The sequence below is a fragment of the Aphanomyces invadans genome (assembly GCF_000520115.1).
Source record: "Aphanomyces invadans strain NJM9701 unplaced genomic scaffold supercont1.50, whole genome shotgun sequence".
NCBI classification, from domain to species: Eukaryota; Oomycota; class Saprolegniomycetes; order Saprolegniales; family Verrucalvaceae; genus Aphanomyces; species Aphanomyces invadans.
The window spans coordinates 344,835-345,491 of NW_008580195.1; positions in this window are offsets into that span (position 1 = coordinate 344,835).

Sequence of the window (657 nt, forward strand, 5' to 3'; positions counted from 1 at the left end):
GGGGAGCCCAGGGGTTCTGCGAATGGCAAATTCGCAACAGGGTTGTATGGTTGGACGTGGTGCAGTCGGGCAAGCCTACAAGTCAGCCATGAGTCCCCAACTGCGATGCCTCGATCAAAGCAGCTCCGCACCGTTGGCAGAAGGGCATATTGCGACTTGCAGCCACGAGTTACGGGGTACCTCGACCGTGCGCATGGTAAACGTGACAAGTTCGACGGTGAGCCCTTCTGGGTTGCACGCGTCGTCCGTGGCCGGGGGGGGGTGCGGAATTACATGGCAGCGCCGTAATCTCTCGAGATGGTGGTGCCCTCGGCTCCCTCGTCGACAGGGTCGTGGCTGTCAAATACGACTTGGGACGCGACGGCGGCGTGGACAAGACCGGTAGGGAACTTCATGGCAGGGGAAATGTTCAAATGACGGTCGTGATGAGCCAACTTTGGTATCCAACCAAATGCACCGCGACATGCCCTGCGACCGTGTCGCCATTGTCCCAGCCGTCCCGGCTGGAAAATCGACGTGCAATCACAATCGGCAGGCATGGAATATCCCATACAGTTGCGTCGGTGCGACACACCGGACACGTACATGATCGAAGATAGTCGCGAAAGTGCGATACTTTATAGTTATGCTACGTCAAGGAGCGGCACGGTCTAATGG